General features: G+C 39.5%; 1 protein-coding gene across 5 annotated transcripts in view; it reads left to right on the forward strand.

Annotated features, from left to right (window-relative positions):
• Positions 1-25,868, forward strand: part of exoc6 (exocyst complex component 6) — a 204,938-nt gene that overhangs the window by 97,763 nt on the left and 81,307 nt on the right. The window lies entirely within an intron of this gene.

The following is a 25,868-nucleotide window of genomic DNA, read 5'->3' on the forward strand; positions in this document are numbered from 1 at the left end:
TAAGCTTTCAAATTTTTATTAATGTGGCGTGGTTTTTTTTTTGCTGTTCATTGAACTTGTTTTGTCCAGTCTTGTGTACTTCAGAGAGAAAACTATGAATTTAAGATGAAACTTGAAATTCACACATTTGAAAGCTTATCAAAAATTTTCTGTTTGTCCCAGTTTATTAAATTGTATTGTGTGTATACTAACACTTGTAGTCAAAACGTACCAGTGCAATCTTGTCTATCTTTAGTAGGAAATCATTGTTTTCTGTTGTAGCTACTTTTCTCAAGGACTCTGCTTCTGGTTAGAAGTTACAGCATTGAGACAGCATTTGCATTAAAGATCAATATTTTTGCTTATTGCAGACATCATTGGAAGCTAATTTAATATTTTCATCGGTTCTTAAAGTATTGGATGAGATATTAGTTATGTTACTAAATTTTCATGATATAAAGCAATTAACCTAAAAAGTCAGTATTGCTTAAGAGTAACCTTCTGTCCAATATATCTGAAGAAACCATATGGTAACATAATTTTTAGGTAGTTAATTTAATGCCTCTTAAAATATTGCATTTAGTGTACAATTCAAACAATGGATGGCCCGTTTTGCATCATACAAAAATTATGAATGAAACCAATGATTAGTGTATTTGTGTGCATGAAAGATCTGTTTCTAACTTTTTCCTTTCCATACACTTCTTTCTAAACCTCTTGATGGTGCAATATGAGACACCCATGTGGCAACTTGCTGCATTTTGCAGATACTCAACACAATATTCAAAGCTTTGAATTTACTGCACAATTGTCCACTTTTATAGATCAAAGTAGAGATTTTGAACTTTGTAAGCTTCACTCAAGTCTCCTTGAGTCATTTGACCTCCATTGTAATGCATGGATTGTGTCTGTTTCACTTGCAACACTACCCACCTACATTTTCTACCCACTTTTTCCAAAATGAAGTTGAACAAAAGCATTGTTTTTAAGATTTGCTAAAATACAATTCAGATGGTCCAGTTGCCTGAAGAAAAGGTGTGTTTGTTTGTGGGATGGTGACATTTGGAATCCTTATGCGCAATGTGAGGTAACACTTCATTGCCCTATGTGGCAATAGCAGTAAAAAAATTAAGGTTTGTGATGAAGGATGAATTGGACATGAGACCTCTTAAGGGCTGTAAGAGGGAAAAATATTCTGAATTGTGAAAGGAGAAAAGTACATCCTTCAGCAAGGAGGGAGAGTTTCTGTGAAATGATAGGAGGAGAGATGAGTATTGGTAGGAATCAAGGAAAGTGAGTCAAGAAGATAGTTTGAAATGGGGCAATAGAGCAGCTTTGTTGTGCAATAGAGAATGTCGGCATGAAGTGAAGGAATAAGGAAAACCATATTGAAAATACATTGCAAGTAGCATAGAACACCGATATATATGAAGCAAGAATTCTTCTGCAAGCATTTGGGGAAAGCCATGGCCGTCGTCTGCTGTACAAGATATGTTCATGGCTTTATTGGACTTAGCAGCTTGCTTGCATCTGTGACAATTTTATTGAATCTCTTAAAGTATTTGCTTTAGCTATACACCTTTTAAAAAACTAAACATTGACTAAATTGGTATAAATGATAGCATTTGTCATTCGTTTTTATTTCATGTGAAGTGACTTTGAAATCTTGCATCAGTCAGTGCATGTCATATTTTGTACACAGTAATGCAGGTACAAGAGGTTCACGTCTTAATGGAAAAAATGCATGGTGTGACGTCTTGCCCTTTCTATGTCAACCAAAATGCAATGACTGAGTGACTTGGGAGCACAACACCAGCAAGGTTCAAGTAATATTACAAATTTATATAAACAGTAGATGATCTATTCACCTTCTCCCTCTTCCTAGTCTCCTGATTAGTTTGTTATATAATGACTTGCTAAGCTTTCAGTAAAAACAGAAAATGCTATGAGTACTCAACAGTATCTGTGGAGAGAGAGACAGACAGCAGTAGACTCAATGGACTGGACGTTTGTGAAGGAGATGGGAAGCCTTGCCAACAGTGACATCTTGCATTAAAGGTGGAAAGCACTGCCTGATGATTCCATTCCAGGAAAAAAAGATGGAAGACTTTATTCTTGCAGACACCATGTTAGTCCCTTGCTTGATATCGATCTCTCCTGCCTATGTTCCTGGGGTTACTTGCAAGAATTTGATAGATTAATGCATACATGTTGTGGTAATGTAATTGATTCCAGAGTTTGCTGTTTGTGCTATGACAGATTGTTATAGAGATATACACAGAAACAGACCCTTCAGTCCACCTCAATCATGCCAACCAGATATCTTAAATTAATGTACCATTTGCCACCATTTGGCCTATATCCCTCTTAACCCTTCCTAGTCATGTACCCATCCAGATGCCTTTTAAATGTTGTAATTGTACCAGCCTCCATCACCACCTCTGGCAGCTCATTCCATACGCACCTCACCTTCTTTGATACCTTATCAAATGGTTGCCTCTATCTTAAACCTATGCCCTCTAGTTCAGGACTCCCTCACCCCAGGGAAAAGACCTTTGCTTATTTATCCTATCCATGCCCCTCCATGATTTTAAAAACCACTACAAGGTCACCCCTCAGCCTTCGACGCTCCAGGGAAAATATCCACAGGTTATTCATCCTCTTCCTGTAACTCAAACTCTCCAATCCTGGTAACATCCTTTAAATTCTGATCCCTTTCAAGTTTCAGAACGCCTTATAGAAGAGAGTCCAGATTGCATGCAATCTTATAAAAGTGGCTAAACCAGTGTCCTGTATAGCTACAATATGATCTCCTAACTCAAGCTCTAATCAATAAAAGCAAACATTCAAAATGCATTCTTCACTACCCTGTCTACCTGCACTTCCACTTGCGAGGAACTAATGAACCTGCACTCCAAGATCTCTTTTTTGTTTCCCAGCAACACTCCCTGGGACCTAATTATTAAGTGTCTAAGTCCAGCTCTGATTTGCCTTTCCAAAATACAGCCCCACACACTTATCTAAATTTGCCACATCTATCACTCCTTGGCCCATTTGCCCATCTGATCAAGGTCCTGTTGTATTCTGAGGTAACCTTCACAATTTTAGTGATATCTGCAAACTTACTAACCATACCTGCTATATTTACATCCAAATTATTTAAGTGACAAAAAGCAATGGACCAAGCTCCAATCTTTGAGGCACACCACTGGACATAGGCCTCCAATCTAAAAATATACCCTCTATCATCACCTTATGTCTCCTACCTTTGAGATAAATGTGTGGGAGTTTATGTAGAACAAAGCTGGTGAAGACAGCCTCCTCTGATAGTGCAGAATTGAGAGTTTTGGTATGAGTTACTATAATAAGTGCACACCAGTCACTGCTTGTGTTTTGACCGTGGCATTTAGTTCTCAGATGCTCAATCTCCCTGACATAATGCATAAATAGTATAATTTAAACTCTTAGCAAAATAAAGTAGTGAAGAAAGGCAAAAATGCCAGAGTACTTAGTGCAAAAAAAAGCACAAAACCAAAGTTTCCCACTAAACTCACCATATAAAAGGACTACCCCTGAACGGAGACCCCCAGGTTCAGATCCCACTTGGTCCACAGGTGTCATAGCATCTCTGAACAGGTTGATTAGGAAAAAAGGTTAAAATTTTCAAAAGTATTCTGGCAGAGGACATCATAAGGCTTTTCTTTTGTAAATCTATAGAGGCTTTCATATATCAAAACTCAGTTTTGTAGCCTTATTTATGCTTTGGAGAAAATTGGTCTTGTGTTCAGGCTGAATTATTAAATGAATTAGAGATCCTCAATATTTGCAGTCTTTTCGTATTCATAACTAAAGGATCTTCATTTTGACACATTATTCCAAAGGTATTAATATATCAAATTAATACTTGCACTGTTTTGTCACACTAACTATTGTAATTCAGTTATGACTCCGATCTCCACAATCAGTTCAGCAAGGGTGAGTTTGTTGTTAGGGTTCCCTGTCCTTCCTGTTTTTGTTCCCTGCCAACTCCCCACCTTCCTTCCTAGGCAGACAAAAACTAATTTGTTTTCAGTAGAATCTCTGATTTTAATAAAGTTTGATCAGTTTCCTTGCTAGAATGGATAATTGGTGAAGTGTAAGCATAATGTCTGAAATCTCTGGACATTATAGACAGTTTTGAATTCAAGAATTAAATTGTCTCTCCCCTCTTTTTGAGCAAGTGAGTGAAAACAAACAATTCCTGCAGAGTGAAACAGGCTTCATTTGTGTTTATAAGGCTAGAATCTCTTTAGCCTGTTCTTAATTTGCATTTTAAGATCATTAAGATTTGCATATTAAGATGTTTGGATAGCTGGTTTGTGCCTTGTACAGATACAATCTCAAAGTACAAATGATTTGAACGTAATATTGAAAAAGTACAAGTCTTGAACATAGTTAAGTCTGTAGATTTGTTTTATAAATTGTGGGATAGTGGGGCATGTAATTGTGCTGTTGAGTTGTTTTGTGTAGCTCGAATTGCAATTTACAAAACCTCTTGCATTAATCAGTTTGCTGAGGCATAGAATAAACTGCTAGCTATTTGTATTCTGCACTGTTTGAAGCTAAATATGTATGAAACATTTTAGCTTTCAATTGCAGACTGATGAAATTAAAGCTTTACTTCTGTTTTGAAGACTATGCTCTTCTTGAGTAATGGATGTTAATGCAATATTTTTGTTCATTAAGGATCCAGGAATCATTTATACAAGAAGACACCATTTTTAAAGGCCTATTCTTAACTGCATTTGGTTCCAAAGACTGTCACTAAAGTCCAGATAGGCAGAAAATGGGCTTTGTTATAGATTCCACCAAATGTTATCTTCTGTTTTAGATTGGCATATCTTGGCAGGGAAGATGGATGTATCTGTCACTGGCTGGTTAATTATGTTGCCGATTTTTATTTTTCCCTGACAGCAGGTCTTTGACTCTTAAGTGGCTCAATGCAAAATGAATTAGCAGACTGTAGTCATGTTTCTCATTTGCTATGCCCTGACTGGTGAATGGAGCTCATAAATCATATTGACTGGCACTAAACAGAATGATGAAAGCTGCTTTTTGTACAGCTAGTGCAGATAGAAGTATCCAACATTGGTGACGTACCATCAAAAATGTATACATTCCCCCTTTTGGGAGTCTTAAAGTGGCAACTGTTCTTAAAGCTTTTGGAGCACCTGGGTCTGAGCCAACTCATCATAGATATTTTGAGTTAATTATTTTAGCTTAACAGCTTTTCTGTTCAGTTGTGATTCAGCAGAAATTCTTAACTCTGTGGAAAGATGCCCTGTCATTTGTTCCATCTTTGACCTGATCATTTGATTAATGAGTAGAACGAGAAACTGAAGTCTGTTTTTAACATTTTAATTCCTTAAGGCAAGTAGATACCTTAATGTGCCAATTTTACATTGATAAATAAGCACTATTCTAAAGATCTCCATTCTGTTCCTTCCTTTCATGTTATTATTTACACACCTTTTAGTATGTTGTCAGGTGTGGGTCAGTCTTTTTGATTTCATAGGGCTTCTTTATTCTCAGGTCTTAACCTTGGCTTAATATTAATGAAGTTAAAGATATGAAGTTTACCTTTAATGTGTTTTAATAGATGACAACAATTTAGGTTGATGGTTTAGTGCTTAAATGCTCCTTGTTTCAGGAAAATTTCCTGTCTCTCTTTTATTAGTTAGCATGTAATCATCCCTAGGCTAATCAAATTAATAATTAATTCAAGTATCAATGACATTTTGAGTTACTCATTTAGTAATAAAAATTTTCTCATCGTAATATTAAATGTCAAAAACTTACTTCTCCTGTTGTCAAAAAGTGTGGTGTTAGAAAAGCACAGCTGGTCAGGCAGCATCCAAGGAGCAGGAGAGTTGACGTTTCAAGTGATGAAAAGTTTATGCTCAAAACATCGACTCTGCTGCTCCACCGATGGTGCCTGACTGGCTGTACTTTTCCAGTGCCACACTTTTTGCCTCTGATGTCCAGCATCTGCAGTCCTCACTTTCTCCTACTTCTCCTACTATGCCAATTTTGATTGACTTTTTTGACCCATAGAGATCACCTCTATAACTTTCAATATAGACAAACCTGAGCATTCCAAATTCTGTTGTTATCCTGCAGTGCAGCAATGCCTGTTCTGTATCAGAGATTTTGCTTGGCTAAAGCAGAACCCCTGCTAGTAAGGTTTCCACACAATCGAATTGGGAAGCCTCCCAAATGGGAGACGGCACAAATAGTATATATACAACACTTTTTTGGAGATGTGCTTTATCCTGATGTTTGTTTGGTTTTAATATTACTTTGCATGTAATGGGATGACAGAGCGGGGTACAGGCATGGTGTAGGCATGGTTGGACAATAATTTTACGTACCAGTTTCTGCGATTGAATGCCGGTCTCCTTAGTTTTATGTTTGCTCGGAGATTTGGGGGGAGTTAGAATGATTCCACTAAGCGATGGATTAAAAATTGCAAGGCCTAATGGGCCTTTCTATCATGAGTAGGTAGCAAAAGGCAACTTGGGGGAAGGTTTTTTTTTCTGAAACGTGATTTTGCACAGAGTAGTTATTTGCTGTATTTTGTGCACTTGACTTTTCAATGTAAAATGTAGTTTATAAACCATTAGACTAGTGACGTGCATACAAAGTTTAGTTGGATGAAAATACTGAAACTGAAATTAAACGTTCTAAAATAACAGACGTTACTGCATAACAAAAGCAAATTGATAAAGTATCCTTTTAGATTTTTTTCAGTAAACATTCCATTGTATTTTATTCTGTGGAATTGCTTATTTCCTAACTTGCATGCTGAGCTTTTATGCCCTTATCTTTTTAAAATCAGTGAAATAAGGTTTACCACCACAAAATATGTACTTCCTGTCACATAAGACTTGACAAAATACCCATCTCAAAATTTGTAACATAATATTTGTAAACAAATACCCATCTCAAAATTCTGTCTTAAGACATGCAGTGCTATGAACTTCAGAAGTAGACTTTGCATTTTATTTTGAATTTAGTTTCTCATCTGAATTAAGTAGGAGATCATGGACTATGCTTTCTAGTATTGACCCCTATTTTTGGAAGGGTATCTAGTAGTGAGAGGATTGATAGTCCCTTCCTTGTTGGCATACTGAATGCTGACTCCCTGTTAAGGCTCACATGAATATTTGTTTGAGGTAGTTGGTGCCATCTGTTAAAGTTTACCCGGTTAAAAAGCTACTACCTTCATTTGGAGGAAAACTCAAGCAAAAGTGCTTGGAAAAATTGTCAAAAATAGCCAAGTGCTTTTGAGATATAACAAAATATTGTATTTTTTAAGTCAAATTGTAGCAGGAATGAGTTTAGTTAAACAGTTTATTGCACAATTTAACCTAGTTATTAATCTTGCTGTGATAATGTTGATCCTCTAATTATGATTTGATGTCAGTGATTTTTAATATTGCTTTTGTATAAAAACAGGAAAGCAAATTGTGGCCAGCTGTAACGTAAGGATGATATGAGGTAGACCCAGTGAAGTACTTAGGTGGAGAGAGAACCTGAACTGTAGTTTTGAAAGTTAGTGCAAGCCAGCTTCAGTTACAGGCCACTCTGAATGCTGAATCTTCACAGGTCATCTTTGCACTCTTCCAGTGCCCAAAATTTAAGACTGTCTTTATGTGGATATAACATTGCTCACCACCAATGGTATCAAGCTACAAAGTGACTTTTAAAGACAAAATATGTTGCAGTGCTTCACTGGAGCATGATAAAGCAAAATGATGGCAGGCCACATAAGGAGTCATTTGGTCAGATGACCAGATGCTTAGGCCTAGGATGAAAGCAGAGTTATTTTTGGAAAGAATTGTTGATCATTTTCAGAGCTTAAAACTGGTTAAGTTGGGAGTTTATTTTTTTAAAAAACTGTCAGTTAATAAAGTGTATTAATACAGCTGTAATTGACCTCATTTAGCTATTGATTTAAATAATCCCCATGGTGCAGGCTATTCAGCTTCATGTACTGTTTTGTTTTTCCCCTTTGTTCGCTTCGTTTATCAGTGAGGCTTGTTTCCAGGCTCCATCTTAGCCCCAGTCTCTCATAATTCTTACAGCTGTTTTGAACTTTGCCACATCATCTGTACTTGTGCATTCCCTGGTTTGTTTCTCCAATCACCTTTCCATCCTTTAATCCAGCACAGACGCTCCCCCCGCACCCCCCTCCCTACCCCTTTCTTTCATAGTGTAGGTTGGTGATTCCTGCCTTTTCATTCATATCCATTTGTCATAACCAGGCAATGCCTTTTCTTCCCCATGCCCAAACCAATACTCTCCCACATATCTGTCGCTATCCCTTTCTACATGCTTCTCCTAGGTGATAACATCTGCAGGCTTGGGAATCATTTTTCTCATGTACGGTGTATGACTACATCAAAACCTTTTATCTCTATTAAACATTCCAGTACCATTAGTGCAGCTTGCACATCTTTCCTACATTGTCTGAGTCAATTTCTTATTTTTTGTTTAAGTTGCTTATCTTTGTAACCTTTGCTGTTTTCTCTGGAGTGTCGGAAGCTGAGGGGTGACCTTTGTAAATTTAGAGTCATGAGGGGCATGAGTAAGGTAAGACATGGTCTTATCCCTGGGGTGGGGGAGTCAAGAACAAGGTGTAGGTTCAGAGTGAGAGAGCAAAGATTTGTAATGAACCTAAGGGGCAACTTTATCACGCAGAGGGTGGTGCTTGTATGGAATGAGTTACCAGAGGAAGTGGTGAGACGATTACAATATTTAAAAGGCAACTGGATGGGTATATGAATAGGAAGGGTTTGGAGGGATTTGGGCCAAGTGCTGATAAATGAGACAAGATTAATTTAGGATATCTGGTTGGCATGGACCGAAGGGTGTTTCCGTGTTGTACGTCTGATTATGACAATGCTGCAGTTACTTTCTTTACCACTAATTTGAGACAATTTATAAATGCAAGTTATGGATCTGACAGTATAAACAGTGTCTCTAGTAAAGTTGATTTTCAAGAATTAGTTCTTTTTAACATTTTAAAAAGGATTAATTATCATCTTGGACCTCCATAATACAAAGTTTGCTGTGAAATTCTTTGTAATAGAGTATGTTTCCAATTTACTTGTCTGGTCGCGTGTATCCAGCTTGCAAATGATTGCTGTGTTGTTGGAAGCCCAGTGTGCATGATTTTTGTTCAAATCAATGACCTTGTTTTGAGGAATACACCAGGTTGTTGCTCCAATTGTAACATACATCTTTGTTTTGCCTTTTGCGGGGAGTTGATGGAATAAAATAAGTGATATGCAAGTTTACCTAGAAAAAGGGAGTTGTCTGCACTGAGGTAACTCAGCACAGATGTATTGTTAACATTAGCACAGGTTATACATACAGCTTTGTATATTATCTGGATTTCTGACATACTTCAGAATTGAATATGATGGAAAAATGAAATTAGTAAGAATACATTGCTCAGCATACTTTTAGAGGAATCAAAAGCAATTCAATGCATGTTGCATTGAAATACTTTTATTTGCAAATTGGCCAGTATATTTGTTTTGTCAAAATTATTTCAATTATATTACATTTATACATAATTAAAATTTCTGGGTGTAGTGACTTTAAATTTTTTAAGTTAAATGTTAGTCATAAAGATGTATTCATTAAAGTTATTTAAAATGCTGCTACATTATATAAATTGAATGCAAGAATTTTGGTTGACAATCTATTAATCTGCTCATACAGTTATTACATTATATAGGTAAAATAAATAGGTCATGGAGCTGATTTGATGGAATAGTATGTTATGCTGAAATGCCATACTTAATCCATTAAATTAAAATTACATCCCATTAAGTACCTCAAACCTCTTACTCTGTAATTGAATGAACTGCAGGCATTGATTTTTAAGTTTCCTTTTCTCATTCATATCGAGATTGCTTGGGGAGGAGAGCTGCTTATCTTACAATGTGATTAAGCTTAGGTTTGGAAACTCTTGAGCATGCTGGTTTTGCATTGTCATACTTTTTTTTTCATTGATTTTATTCAAACTGTTTTTAAGATGTCTTCAATTTTAAAAGAAGTGATATCCTCTAGGTAGTTTAAACATGCAACATTTCAAATAAAAATAAAGTCATGCTTTAGAACTTTCATGACACCATTTCCAATAAGGTAGTATGGTGAAGACTATAATTTTTCTGTGCGTGAAATAAATTTAGCATAAGGGTATTAAGTTTTAAGTGGTAGTTTTGAGTAAGAAAGCTGGGGTGGGGGGTGGAGAAAGATGTTTCGATGCATGCTGGAATTGTGTTGCAGTAAGGAGGTCACAGGGTTGATGCTTTCTTGATCTGAGGGAGAAAATGTGTTTTTTTTTAAGCTTATAGATCATTGTACTCTATAAATCATTTCCATTCAATACTTTTTTATAGATGTTCAGTTTCATGACACATTTCAGCCATATACCTCCTGGGGGAGTACCCTCAAATATTGTTATTTGATATAGCAAGAATAATTCAATTCATCTGGATTTCAAAAAATACTGGAAGTACAACGTTTTTATACGCTGCATATATGGAATAAAAGGCACAGATATATTTTAGTGATATGCTTTAAGGTAGTATACTTATTGATAATTAATACAATGATCACATCAAAGCCTTGAACTCTAGGTAGAATTTGTTTAGGAATGATGCATATGATGTTCCTTATAGCTTTTCTGGCAAGAGATCTGCGGTCATGGTTTCCCACCCTGATTGATCTTGCGCATCTGCTACCACTCTGCGACATTTTGTAGTTTCTCCTACACTTAAATCAGCACTTCGTGATATTGTTTGTTCCTACTCCTCTCCACTTTCCCCTTTACAAGAGATCTCTGTAAATTTTCAAATAGCCAAGATATGACATTTTCTTTATTGGAATCCACTCTTCAGAGTTCTTTTTAGTTTGCAAAATTTAAAGTACCTCTTCATTATCTGTACATACAATTTTTAGCTTGTCCACTCATCTACAATTTAAAGGTTTTCATTTTCTTCGACTGAAAGTTTTTGTCCAGGGTTTCTGAGGCACACAAGATGGATAAAAGTAGTATCTTGTAACCTTTTTTTCCTCCTCATAAATCTGAGCTTGTTCACAAAATTACTTCTGCCTACATCATCTATCCTTCTAACATCTACATTATTACCGGTCATCTTCTGTTACCTTTTGCAAATAAAACTGAAGCATTTACATAGGCATTCTTGGGGGAAGGACTGAGTGGATGATCCACTTCTCTTGCGGTCCTTAGCATCACAGATGCCTATCTTTAGCCAATTGGATTTACTCCACATGATATCAAGAAAAAGCTGAAGGCATGGACACAACAAAGACTATGGGCCCTGATAACATTTCAATAATGATACTGAAGACTTGCGTTCCAAAACGAACTGCATCCTTAGCAAGCTGTTCTAGTACTGTACTCTGTACTACTCATGACAACTCAAGATACTTCAGTCTCGATGTCCAAATGCGGCAAGACCTGGACAATGCTCAGATTTTGATGAGTGGCAAGTAATATTCATGCCACATGAGTGCCAGGCAATGACCATCTTCAACAAGAACAAATTTATCCAGTGGCATATTGACAACTAGTCTCAGTAATGGTGACTGTAAGTTTTGCCAATTGTTATATAAAAACCCATTTTTATTATGCATTAACCCATTAACAACTCCATCCAATCAAAAGTGTGTTAACTCTTAACTGCCCTCGAAAGTGACTTTGTTAGCTGTTCAGTTCAAGGGTCATCAGGAATAGGCATTACATGCTGGTCTTGCCAGCGATGCCCAAACCCAATGCAAGATTTTTTTTTTTTCAAAAATAGAATAATTTCAGCATATACATAGTTGAACACTTTTTTTCTTTTGCACAGCCTACAAAGCACAAAATGTTCTTCACTACTTCTAGATATTTATCAAAGGTTGTTCTTCGGTTAAATATTCCTCCTCTTATTCTGAATCTAAATCCTGACTGCATTTTACTAATGACTGCTTCAAATGCTTTGTTTTTTCTTCCTATAATTTTTACGTTGCCTTTTAATGAGCCACTCCTTTAAAGTTTATAGTTTTAAATGATTGCTCACCATTGCTACAGATTTAAATAACTTTATGCATAATGACTCATTTGGAATCTACCCTCTGGTATTTATTTGATAAATTTGTTATTACAATTTTCTGAAGTATTGGTTTCATTTGTGCCTTAATTTTTTAATGGCTTATATTTAAAACCCTGTTGGCTAACGTGATGCCACTGTTTAAGAAGGGTAGTAAGGACAAGCCAGGGAACTATAGACCAGTGAGCCTGACATCGGTCGTGGGCAGGTTGTTGGAGAGAATCCTGAGGGACAGAATGAACATGTATTTGGAAAGGCAAGGACCGATTAGGGATAGTGTATGGGCAATCATGTCTGTCAAACTTGATTGAGTTTTTTGAAGAAGTAACAAAGAGGATTGATGAGGGCAGGGCGGTAGATGTGATCTATGTGGACTTCAGTACGGCGTTCGACAAGGTTCCCCATGGGAGATTGATTAGCAAGGTTAGATCTTTCGGAATACAGGGAGAACTAGCCATTTGGATACAGAACTGGCTCAAAGGTAGAAGACAGAGGGTGATGGTGGAGGATTGTTTTTCAGACTGGAAGCCTGTGCCACAAGGATCGGTGCTAGATCCACTACTACTTGTCATTTACATAAATGATTTGGATGCGCGCATAAGAAGTACAGTTAGTAAGTTTGCAGATGACACCAAAATTGGAGGTGTAGTGGACAGTGAAGAGCGTTACCTCTGACCCATCTGATCAAGATCCTGTTGTAATTTATGAGCTGAGAAGTTACAGATGGAGTTTAATTCAGATAAATGCGAGGTGCTGCATTTTGGGAAAGTAAATATTAGCAGGACTTATACACTTAATGGTAAGGTCCAAGGGAGTGTTGCTGAACAAAGAGACTTTGGAGTGCAGGTTCATAGCTCCTTGAAAGTGGAGTTGTAGGTAGATAGGATAGTGAAGAAGGCGTTTGGTATGCTTTCCTTTATTGGTCAGAGCATTGAGTACAGGAGTTGGGAGGTCATGTTGCAGCTGTACAGGACATTGGTTAGGCCGCTGTTGGAATATTGCATGCAATTCTGGTCTCCTTCCTATCGGAAAGGTGTTGTGAAACTTGAAACAGATCAGAAAGGATTTACAAGCATGTTGTAAGGGTTGGAGGATTTGAGCTATGGGGAGATACTGAACAGTCTGGGGCTGTTTTCCCTGGAGCGTCGGAGGCTGAGGGGTGACCTTTATAGAGGTTTACAAAAATGAGGGGCATGGATAGGGTAAATAGACAAAGTCTTTTCCCTGGCGTGGGGGAGTCCAGAACTAGAGGGCATAGGTTTTGGGGTGAGAGGGGAAGGATATAAGAGACCTAAGGGGCAACGTTTTCACGCAGAGTGTGGTATGTGTATGGAATGAGCTGCCAGAGGAAATGGTGGAGGCTGGTACAATTGCAACATTTAATTGGCATTTGGATGGGTATATGAATAAGAAGGGTTTGGAGGGATATGGGCCGGGTGCTGGCAGGTGGGACTAGATTGGGTTGGGATATCTGGTCGGCATGAATGGGTTGGACTGAATGGTCTGTTCCGATGCTGTATATCTCTGACTCTAAAATGTGGACTTACCTGCTTTGTTTTAAATAATCAATGTTGACTACTTTTTAATTTCACTTTCACTGTTGTTTATTTGCTGTCAATGTCTTTGGCTGACATGGTGAATCTGTCCAGCAGCCTTGAATGAGGCTAGTGGTTGTCCTGGGATACTTAAAGCTGAACCAAATGTTGATCTGATTTTCAACAGTTACCCCTAAATCCCTTCCAACCTCTTCACCTTATTTGAACAACTGAATACTGATGAAACCTCTTAAAATTTATTCTTTTCAGAATTGACAAAAAAAGTCAATGCTAACACTTGTTACCAGCTGGGGGACATGTTGGGATAGTTGACATGTCATGAGAACAGCAAAATATGACAACATTTTGAAAACGTTGGTTTGTATCTCATTATGGCAGATGGTAAAATTTGATTTCTGTAAAAGTTGGATGGATGGCTGGTCTAATAACCATTTAACTATTGTCGATTTGTTGTAAAACCCATCTGGTTCATTAATGTCCTTTTCTTAGAGTTGGAAATCTGCGGTCCTTACTGGCCAAACTAACACTCAGACTCTTAGCAATGTGGCTGAGTTTTAACTGCTCATGGGCAATTAGGTATGGCTAATAAATGCTGCCCTGGCCACTGATTACCCACATTCCATAAAGTTATTTTTTAAAAAACTCTACCTCTGCAGTTGCAAGGTTACTTTTTGTGTTAGCATTATGTTTGAAGGCCAGTTTCTAAGATCATCCAAATAGAAAAGTCAGTCATTCAAACTGCCACAAACCGTTTTAAAAATTCTTATAATTTAGGAGTTAAGGATTTACTTTTGCAAATAAATGAATTTTGGAACCCTGGGTGCGTATGAATATCGTCCAATAAGAAATCATTGTCCAAAACCTGTAAAGATGTTTTAACAATTAATACTTTGCCACTGTAAGTCCAGAGATAGCAGCAGAGTCATGACAGTGAAGTTGTGTGTCAATGTGAGAGGTAAAGCTGTGTATTCACTCAGGATATGAGGTTAGATTAGATTCCCTGCAGTGTGGAAACAGGCCCTTTGGCCCAACAAGTCCACACTGACCCTCCAAAGAGTAACCCACCCAGACCCTTTCCCGTACCCTAAATTTATCCCAACTAATGCTCCTAACACTATGGTCAATTTAGCATGGCCAATTCACCTGACCAGCACAACTTTGGATTGTGGGAGGAAACCGGAGCACCCAGAGGAAACCCATGCAGACACAGGAAGAATGTGCAAACTCCACACAGTCACCAGAGGCTGGAATTGAACCCAGGTCCCTGGTACTGTGAGGCAACAGTGCTAACCATTGAGCCACTGTGTTGCCCCATAAGTGAAGGCTGTCGTTTTCATGCTGAGGAACATCATCTAGTAGAGGGCAAAGAAGGGGTACTAGGGTGGAACCTTGGATTGTAAACATAGAATAAGAACAGAAACCATTGCAGGAAGTGTTCTGACTATATAGGAACCAGCAGCATGGGATTTGACCGTTGAATGAGCAGAAAGCAGTGAAGGAAAATGGAGTGTCTGTCTTTTTAGTGCTGTGACATAGTTGATAAAGCTGAGGGATTTTGTGTCTTGACAGTTATAAAGAACATTGGTAAAATTTGAACAGGAAGTTGTGACACAGCAGGCTGCCTGAAAAGTGTGTGGAAGCAGATTCAGTAGTAAATATTAAAAGGAAATTGGGTAGATATTTGAGGGGGGTGAAAATACAGTTGTTAAAGCAGGAGAGTGTCTTTCAATTCTGATTTTTGTATGGAAAAGTACTGGCTTGTAAATGTTTTGTTGTGTAAATTGTTCCCCTAAGCTGAAAGGAAGTTAGGATCAAGGATAGCTAATCAATATTTTTATCCAAATACAAGGTTACTGTATTTCATCTGGTATGGTGAAGAGAGCAGAGAAAATTGTTTTTAATTTTTCAATGAATTTTTCAAAAGTCAGTGAAATCTTGTATTTTACCAAACCGCTAAACTGTCACCCTGTGAATTCAAATGTTCACCATGAAGACTTCTAGTTAGCTAAAAGAATGACCAGATGGGTTTTTCACATTAAAGTGTTTACTCTAACAAATTACTTTGAAACCTCTTCAATAAACATTTTTTGCAAGAACCATGTTGGAGGACAATATCCATCACACCATATCACGTCTTATCAGCTGTCTCCATTTAATTCATACCTCGCAACAGCCATTCCGAAGTTGCACCCAACTTCCAAAGGGTTCCCATAACCTCCCATTACTGAGTAGTAACAATGGCTGACCAGATCAATGTGCTTTCTTAATTTTTGGGAGAGTTTCTTAAATCCAATGCCAGCAGTAAGGCCGACTTCAATGATTCACCTTCCCCAAGATGAATCACCCCAAACTTATAGTTGGGTTGTAGGATGTTTCTCTTTAAACTATAGACTATTTCCCTCCCACATCTGGCTGTGACAGTTTGAAAAGTCAAGCAAGTCTTTGTCAGTTGACCAGACAGAATCCCTGCTCTGTGATGTTAATTGATTTGTAGGGAAGATGTAATGTGATGTCAAAAATGGCCTTTTCTACCCATGTCAGTGCATTAACCTTGTATCTATAGCACTCTCCTTGATTGCTATTTCCTTTCACTGTAGAAATAAAGGGACAATTCCGAGCACAACTATTGACAACTTGAGTGCCTTGGATACCTTCTTGAGACTGACTTTTGACCCTATTTGTAGCAAACCCAAAGGCTACTGCCATTGTTTCCAAATAGAAATACCCTGCTTTACTGAGAAGGAAATGCAATCTCGATGACCCTTTTGATCTCCACATACAGCCAGATTTCCTTACAGAATTCAGAAAGTTTCACCTGACCCCTTTCATATACCCTACATTTAAAACTGAACTCCTAAAGTATACTAATTTTTTAAACCTCAATTTTAACAAGTGAAATTAATTGAACAACTCTTCCAAATAGCCAGTGCAGACAGACTGGGCTGAATAGCCTCCCATGTTACATTATGTTGTAATTCTGAACTGTTGTAAGTGCATAGTGGATTAATCAACATTTCTATACTAAATGCTTACCAATATTTTAAAAACAAATGAAGGTATATTCTGACAAACTGCTCAAATAAATGTAAGTTTGTTGTGCTATTTCATGCCATCACAAAAATGTTTGTGACATTAACATGGATGTAACAAGATTATTTGCAGTGGTACCCAATTTTAGATGTTCTATTGCCAACTCAGGATTCTATTGTTAGGAAGTTCCATTTATAGGTTAGTAATGCTGATCTGTTAAATTTGTTTTTTGACAGACAGAAAAGTACACTTTTAAAGGAAAGGAGTTAATATTAAGTTCAGTTGCTATGAAATATATATTCACAAATCATGTGTTGTAATGGTTAGACTCGTGAATGGCTTAATACCTTAAAAACAAAACTCTTGGTCATTACTTGAAATTTGGCTGCAGGATAAATAATAGGAGTCACAATGGTTCTATTTGATCATAAATGTTTTTGAAGACAGAAAATGCAGTTTTATCTAGTTTGAGTTAGATAATTGAAAAGGTAAATATCATAGTCATAGAGACGTACAGCATGGAAACAGACCCTTTGGTCCAACCCATCCATGCCGACCAGATATCCCAACCCAATCTAGTCCCACCTGCCAGCACCTGGCCCATATCCCTCCAAACCCTTCGTACTCATATACCCATCCAAATGCCTTTTAAGTGCTGCAATTGTACCAGCCTCCATCACTTCCTCTGGTAGCTCATTCCATACACGTACCACCTTCTGTGTGAAAATCTTGCCCCTTAGGTCTCATATCTTTCCCCTCTCACCCTAAATCTATGCCGTCTAGTTCTGGACTCCCCCATGCCAGGGAAAAGACTGTCTATTTCTCCTATCCATTCTCCTCATAATTTTGTAAACCTCTAAGATCACCCCTCAGCCTCTGACACTCCAAGGAAAACACCCCCAGCCTGTTCAGCCTCTCCGTATAGCTCAAATCCTCCAACCTCGGCAACATCCTTGAAAGGGTTCGAAAAGATTTACAAGTTTCACATCTTTCCGACAGGAAGGAGACCAGAATTGCATGCAATATTCCAACAGTGGTCTAACCAGCGTAACATGACCTCCCGACTCCTGTACTCAATACTCTGACCAATAAAGGAAAGCATACCAAACGCCACCTTCACTATCCTATCTACCTGTGACTCCACTTTCAAGGAGTTATGAACCTACATTCCAAGGTCTCTTTGTTCAGCAACACTCTCTAGGACCTTACCGTTAAGTGTATAAGTCCTGCTAAGATTTGCTTTCTCAAAATGCAGCATCTCTCATTTATCTGAGTTAAACTCCATCTGCCATTGGCCCATCTGGTCAAGATCCTGTTGTAATCTGAGGTAACCTTCTTCGCTGTCCACTACACCTCCAATTTTGGTGTCACCTGCAAACTTACTAACTGTACCTCTTATGCTTGCATCCAAATCACTTATGTAAATGACAAAAAGTAGAGGACTCAGCACCGATCCATGTGGCACTCCACTGGTCACAGGCCTCCAGTCTGAAAAACAACCCTGCACCACCACCCTCTGTCTTCTACCTTTGAGCCAGTTCTCCAAATGGCTAGTTCTCCCTGTATTCCGTGAGACCTAACCTTGCTAACCAGTCTCCCATGGGGAACCTTGTCAAAAGCCTTAGTGAAGTCCATACAGATCACATCTACCGCTCTGCACTCATCAATCTTCTTTGTTACTTCAAAAAACTCAATCAAGGTTGTGAGACATGATTTCCCACGCACAAAGCCATGTTGACTATCCCTAATTGATCCTTGCCTTTCCTGTCCCTCAGGATTCCCTCCAACAACTTGCCCACCACCGATGTCAGGCTCACTGGTCTATAGTTCCCTGGCTTGTCTTTACTACCCTTAGCAAGTTTTGAGAAGATTTGTAGCTCAGGTTGAGGTTTTGGATATAGGTTTGCTCGCTGAGCTGAAAGGTTCACTTCCAGACGTTTCTTTACCTTACGTTACCTTACCTTCAAGATCATCAATAATACCCTTACTGGCGCAAAATTCACTAAAGAGGAAAACAACAACAAACTGCCATTCCTAAATGTCACTGTAGAACAAAAGCCAATGGGGAACTTCAAACCAGTGTCTACAGAAAAACAACACATGCAGACCAAATTTTGAACTACAGAAGCAATCATCCCAACACCCACAAATGAAGTTGCATCAGAACATTATTTCATCAAGACAACACAACTGCAGCACAGAGGAACTATGCAGAGCAGAGGAAAATCACCTATACCGTGTATTCAAAAAGAATGGGTACCCAATGAACACAGTCCACCGATTTCTCAGCAACAAACCCAAACAAGCAGACAAAACACGTCCAGAAACCCTAGCCACTCTCCCCTGCATCAAAGACATCTCGGAAATGACTGCCAGACTACTCCAACCTCTTGGTATCATGGTAGCCCACAAACCCACCAACACACTAAAACAGCAGCTAATGAACTTGAAAGACCCTATACAGACAATGAGCAAAACTAACATCATTTACAAAATACCGTGCAAGGACTGTAACAAACACTACATTGGACAACAGGCAGAAAACTAGCCACCAGGATCCATGAACACTCACTAGCCACAAAAAGACATGACCCTCTCTCACTAGTATCCTCATATACGGATGAGGAAGGACACCACTTCGACTGGGACAATACATCCATCCTAGGACAAGCCAAACAAAGACACGCATGAGAATTCCTAGAAGCATGGCATTCTAACCGGAATTCTACTAACATACACATGGAGTTAGACCCGGTCTACCACCCCCTGAGGAAAGGAACAGGAAGTGACTGCACCACAGGAAATAACATCACTAACCCAAACATATAAATAGAAAGTAGCAATTTTCAGCATTGCTTCGCATGAGGTCCACTGAAGATGTTACCTAGTAAGGTAGCAAAACATCTGGAAATGAACCTTCCAGCTCAGTGAGCAAACCTACATCTTTACTACCCTTCTTAAACCGTGGCACCATGTTTGCCAACCTCCAATCTTCCGGCATCTCACCTGTGACTATTGATGAGACAAATATCTCAGCAAGAGGCCCAGCAATCACTTCTCTAGCTTCCCACAGAGTTCTAAGGTACATCTGATCAGGTCCTGGGGATTTATCCACTTTTATGCGTTTCAAGACATACAGTACTTCCTCCTCTGTAATATGAACATTTTTCAAGGTGTCACCATCTAATTCCCTACTTTCTATATCTTCCATATCCTTTTCCACAGTAAATACTGATGCAAAATACTCATTTAGTATCTCTCCCATTTTCTACGGCTCCACACAAAGGCCACCTTGCTGATCTTTGAGGGGCCTTATTCTCTCCCTAGTTATCCTTTTGTCCGTAATGTATTTGTTAAAAACCTTTTGGATTCTCCTTAATTCTATTTGCCAAAGCTATCTTATGTCCCCTTTTGCCCACCTGATTTCTCTCTTAAGTATACTCCTATTGCCTTTATACTCTGCTAAGGATTCACTCGGATCTATCCTATCTTTACCTTACATATGCTTCCTTCTTTTTCTTAACCAAACCCTCAATTTCTTTAGTCATCCAGCATTCCCTACACCTACCAGCCATTTCTTTCACCCTAACAGGACTATACTTTCTCTGGATTCTCGTTATCTCATTTCTGAAGGCTCCCATTTTTCAGCCGTCCCTTTACCTGCGAACATCTGCCCTCAAACGGCTTTTGAAAGTTCTTGCCTAATGCCTTCAAAATTGGCCTTTCTCCAATTTAGAACTTCAACTTTTAGATCTGGCCTATCCTTTTCCATCACTATTTTAACACTAACAGAATTATGGTCGCTGGCCCCAAAGTGCTCCCCCACTGACACCTCAGTCACCTGCCCTGCCTTATTTCCCAAGAGTAGGTCAAGTTTTGCACCTTCTCTAGTAGGTACATCCGCCTTCTGAATCGAAACAATTTTCATCTCCACACTTAAATTAATCTCCATCCAAACCCGTAATACTATGGCAGTCCCAGTCTACGTTTGGAAAGTTAAAATCCCCAACCATAACCACCCTATTATTCTTACAGATAGCTGAGATCTCCTTACAAGTTTGTTTCTCAATTTCCCTCTGACTATTGGGGGGCCCACAATACAATCCCAATAAGGTGATCATCCCTTTCTTATTTCTCAGTTCCACCCAAATAACTTCCCTGGATGTATTTCTGGGAATATCCTCCCTCAGCACAGCTGTAATGCTATCCCTTATCAAAAATGCTATTCCCCCTCCTCTCTCGCCTCCCTTTCTATCCTTCCTGTAGCATTTGTATCCTGGAACATTAAGCTGCCAGTCCTGCCCATCCTTGAGCCATGTTTGTTTTTTTTCAAAATTAATATGAAAAGTAAAGTTTTGAGACATATTTGCCTTTTCTTTCAATAAAATTTAAATGCAAAATCTATTGAAAGTAGACAAATCATTTTCAGATACAATCAGAGTTCCTAAAGTGCAGAAAGACAATTGAGCCCATCAAGTCTGTGCTGACCCTCCAAAGAGCATCCCACCCAGCTTTGGTAGCTTTGCCCATATATCTTGAATGCATATTTAAAAATCTCTCTGGCATCATTAATCTGAAATGGTTAAGGCACCTTTTGAAGTGAGAAACCAATGTGAAAAGATTAGGACAGCTAGCACTATATGTTGGGCATGGACAGATTTTGTTTTAACAAGCACTTTAAGAAACGGTATGCTCGACGAATGGGCAAAAATTATAAAACTCAAATACTGCAAAGTTTGTTGTATTATTCTGTACAATTGTTATAGTTTTTCATTTATTTACCTCAATGTAAGTATACTTGTAGTTCAATGGAATGATCACATGAAATATGAACATTTGATGCAATTTTGAGTCAATTTCTCCTCAAATACTGCAAATCTACCATGATGTTTGAGTAGTCATTTGAGAGTGAGAAGGCTCTTTGCCAGTAAGTTTTACTTAAAGCAATGTTGCATTATTATTTAAGTGGTTTATGCTGTAAATAAAATGATACGTGATATGTGTATCCCCTGGTTTACATTTACATTAGCTACTGTGTGTTTTTGGACCTCTTGAGTATCCAGAATATTTGATCAACAGCACACTTCTGGTCCCATAGGTGCTGGTTAATAAAAGGCTTGCTGTGATTATCTAATCTCACTATTTTTCACTAAAATAAGAGGGCACAGGAGAATGCAGCCTCCAGGGCATGTAAGTTTTATTGTATTCATCCGAGAGCTGTGGATATTTTATACCAATTTAGAACAAAGGAAATTTATAGCCCAGGAACAGGCCCTTCGGCCCTCCAAGCCTGAGCCGATCCAAATGTACTGTCTCAACCTGTTGGTCAATTCCTAAGCATCTGTATCACTCTACTCCCCATCTACTCATGCATTTATCCAGACGCATCTTAAATGAATCTACTGTGCCTGCTGGCAACTCGTTCCAAATACCCACCGCCCTCTGTGTGAAGTACTTGCTGCGTGTGTCCCCCTTAAACTTTCCACTCTCACCTTGAAAGCGTTCCCTCTCATGGTTGAATCCTTCACCCTGGGGAAAAAGCTTGTCTCTATCCACCCTGTCTATACCCTTCATGATTTTATAAACCTCAATCTCCTTTTTTCTAATGAAAATAAACTTGACCTACTCAACCTTTCTTCATAGCTAGCACCTTCCATACCAAACAACATCCTCGTAAACCTTCTCTGCACCCTCTCCAAAGCGTCCATGTCCTTTTGATAATGTGGCGACCAGAACTGTACACCGTATTCTAAATGCGACCGAACCAATGTCTTGTACAATGTTAACGTGACTTCCCAGCTCTTATACCCTATACCCTGTCCAATGAAGGCAAGCATACTATATGCCTCCTTGACCACTCTATCCACCTGTGCAGCAACCTTCAGGGTACAATGGACCTGCACGCCCAGATCTCTCTGCCCATCAACTTTTCCCAGGGCTCTTCCATTCATTGCATAATTTGCTCTAGAATTAGACTTGCCTAAATGCATCACCTCACATTTGTCTGGATTGAAATCCATCTGCCACTTTTCCGCCCAACTGTCCAGTCTATTTATATCCTCCTGTATCCTCTGACGGTCCCTTATGCTTTCTGCTACTCCACCAATCTTCGTGTCATCTGCAAACTTGCTGATCGTACCAACAGTGTCCTCTTCCAGATCACTTATGTATATTACAAACAACAGTAGCTCCAGCACTGACCCCTGTGGAACACCACTAGTCACCTTCTCCATTTTGAGAAACTCCCTTCAACTACTACTGTCTCCTGTTGCTCAACCAGTTCTTTATCCACTTAGCTAGAACACTCTGCACACCATATGACTTCACTTTCTCCATTAGTCTACCATGAGGAACCTTATCAAACGCCTTAGTCAAGTCCATGTATATGACATCAGCCCTTCCTCCTTTTATCAACTTGGTCACTTCCTCAAAGAACTCTATGTTGGTAAGGCATGATCTCCCCCACACAAAACCATGTTGCCTATTACAGATAAATATCAAATTTTGATATAAATATAAATAGATCCTATCCCTCAGTACTTTCTCCAGCAACTTGCCCACCACCGATGTCAGGCTCACTGGTCTGTAGTTACCCAGAATATCCCTACTACCCTTGTACAGGGGGACAACATGAGCAGTCCTCTGGCACCTCACCTGTATTTAAGGATGTCACAAAGATATCTGTCAGGGCCCCAGCTATTTCCTCTCTTGCCTCCCTCGGCAACCTGGGATAGATCCCATCCGGTCCTGGGGGTTTGTCCACCTTTACCTCTAGCCTACCCAACACATCTTCCCTACTTATGTCAATGTGATCCAGACTAATCAAACTTCTATCTCTAATCTCAGCATTCTTCATGTTCCTCTCCTCAGTGAACACTGATGCAAGGATTCAGAATCTCACTCATTCTCTCAGGTTTGACACCGCCTTCCTTCGTTATCCTTTAGTGGACCAATCCTTTATCTAGTTACCCGCTTGCTGCTTATATAAGAATAAAATGCTTTGGGGAGTTCTTTCATTCTGAATGCTAAAGCTATTTCATGATCCCTTTTAGTCTGCTTGATTCCTCGTTTAAGACTTGTCCTACTCTTCTGCTGTTCTTCCAGGGCCCATTCTGTTCTTAGCTGCCTAGACCTTATGTATGCTTCCTTTTTCCTCTTGGCTAGTTGTACAATTTCTCCTGTCATCCACACTTCACAAATCTTGCCCTTCCTACCCTTTGCCTTCAACGGGACATGCCTATCCTGCGCTATCTTTGACCTATCTTTGAAAACTTCTCACATCTCAAATGTGGACTTCCCTTCAAATAGCTGGGTCCAATCCACATTTCTGAGCTCCTGCCTAATTTTGATATAATTGGCCTTGGCCCAGTTTAGTACTCTTCTCTGAGGACCACACTCTTCTTTATCTACGAGTATTCTAAAACTTACAGAATTGTGATCCATGTTCCCAAACAAATCCCCCACCGCAACGTCTACCACTTGTCCTGGCTCGTTCCCCAGTACCAGGTCCAATATGGCCCCTTCCCTAGTCAGACTATTGACATACTGCTTTAGAAAACTCTCCTGGATGCTGCTTACAAATTCTACCCCATCCAGACCTCTGACGTTAAGTGTATCCCAGTCAATGTTGGGAAAATTAAAATCTCCCATCACCACTACCTTATTGCCTCTACATCTTTCCAGAGTCTGTTTACCTATTTGTTCTTCTTCCTCACGCTCACTGTTGGGAGGCCTGTAATACAGCCCCGACAGTGAGACTGCACCCTTCTTATTTCTCAGCTCCACCCATAATGCCTCACTACCCAAGACCTCCATAGTGTGTTCCTTTAGCCGTGATATCATCCTTGACCAGCAATCAACTCCAACCACCCCCCCCCCCCCCCCCCCCACTGACTTCCCTCCCTGTCCTGTCTGAAGTCTATATCCTGGAACATTTAATTGCCAATCGTCATGCCCTTCCTTTCAACCAGTCTGTGACTGCAATAACATCATACTCCCAGGCACCAATCGAAGCCCTAAGTTCATCTGCCTTACACACTATACTCCATTAAAGTAGATGCATTAAAGTAGATGCATTTCATGCCACCAGTTTCGTTGCACTCATCTACTCTCTGCCTACTCTTCCCTTTTATTAATACTATCTTCATAATTCTTACAGTCTCCAGTCTCCACCTCACTGTCTACTTGTTTTCTCTTCTGGTTCCCAGCCCCCTGCCACATTAATTTAAAACCTCCCCAACAGTAGTAGCAAAAAGTCCCCCAAGGACATTGGTTCCGGTCTAGTTCAGATGTAGACCATCCATTTTGTAATAGTCCCACCTTCCCCAGAACCGGTCCCAATGTCCAACAAATCTGAACCCCTTCCTTCTCCACCATCTCTCAAGCCACATGTGCATCCTGTCTATTTTTCCTTTCTACACTGGCTAGCACGTGGCACTGGTAGTAATCCCGAGAGCACTACCTTTGGAGGTCCTTCTCTTTAACTTCTCTCCTAAGTCCCCAAATTCTTCTTTCAGGACCTCATCTCATTTTCTACTTATATCATTGATGCCTGTGTGCACCAAGACAACTGGCTGTTCACCCTCCCCTTTTAGAATGCTCTGTAGCTGTTCAGTGACATCCCTGACCTGAGCACCTGGGAGGCAACATACCATCTGGGAGTCCAGTTTATGGCCACAGAACCACCTATCTACTCTCCTCACAATAGAATCCCCGATGACTATGGCCCTAAGAGTCTTTTTTCTCACCCTTCTGAACAGCAATGCCCACCACGGTGCCATGATCCTGGCAACTGCTGCCCTCCCCTGGTGATCCATCTCCCCCAAAATGTATCCAAAACGGTATACCTGTTTTGGAGGGAGATGACTGCACTGCCTTCCTACTCTTTTTCTGTCTTTTGGTCACCCACTCACTGTCTCCCTCAGCAACTCTAACCTGCGGTGTGACCAGTTCACTAAACGTGCTATCCATGACCACCTCAACATCGCAGATGCTTCGCAGTGAGTCCATCCGCAGCTCCAGAGCTGTCAAGTGGTCGAATAAGAGCTGCAACTGGGCACACTTCTTGCAAGTGAAAGAGTCAGGAACGTCAGACACGTTCCTAAGCTCCCACATCAAGCAAGAGGCACCTGCC

The sequence above is a fragment of the Chiloscyllium plagiosum genome, unplaced genomic scaffold (assembly GCF_037043375.1).
Source record: "Chiloscyllium plagiosum isolate Xiang-an unplaced genomic scaffold, Cpla_swu_hap1 HiC_scaffold_22, whole genome shotgun sequence".
NCBI classification, from domain to species: Eukaryota; Metazoa; Chordata; class Chondrichthyes; order Orectolobiformes; family Hemiscylliidae; genus Chiloscyllium; species Chiloscyllium plagiosum.